The sequence below is a fragment of the Myotis davidii genome, unplaced genomic scaffold (genome assembly GCF_000327345.1).
Source record: "Myotis davidii unplaced genomic scaffold, ASM32734v1 scaffold3476, whole genome shotgun sequence".
NCBI classification, from domain to species: domain Eukaryota; kingdom Metazoa; phylum Chordata; class Mammalia; order Chiroptera; family Vespertilionidae; genus Myotis; species Myotis davidii.
In genome coordinates, this window is record NW_006287429.1 from 119,883 (window position 1) to 120,495 (window position 613).

Here is a 613-nt window from a genome sequence, read left to right on the forward strand (position 1 = left end):
CTCAAGTACCAAGAGAACTCCCCCTTTAGCTTTGTGCTCCCCCAACCACATGCTGGAGGGGTGTACACAGGGGAGATGTTCCAAGCTGTCTTTCTTTCTTTTTATTTTGTTTTATTGCTTAAAGTATTACAAAGAATATTACATATGTCTCCTTTTTTTCTCCCCTTGACCTTCCCCTGGCCCCCATTGCAAATTGTAAGAATTCCTTCTTTTTTACAGCAGCATAGTATTCCATTGTGTAGATGTACCAGAGTTTTCTAATCCATTCATCTGCTGTGGGCACTTAGGCTATTTCCAAATACTTCACTAGGAGGTATAGAGCTTTTCCCTTCACTCCTACTGCTATTATTTTGTTTTGAGAGATAAATAACACATATGCTAAGTAACCCATCTGAGAAATAAAGCTCTGGGTTTCTAGGTAGGTCCAAGTGACTTTTGACCTCTTGTGTAAAAAGGGCATCCTATCTAATAATAGACAAACATGGTAATTAACTGTACCTCCGACATGCTTCCCATTGGCTAATCAGGGAGATATGCAAATTAACTGCCAACCAAGATGGCAGCCGGCAGCCAGGCAGCTGAAGCGAACAGGAGGCTTGCTTGTTCCAGAGAT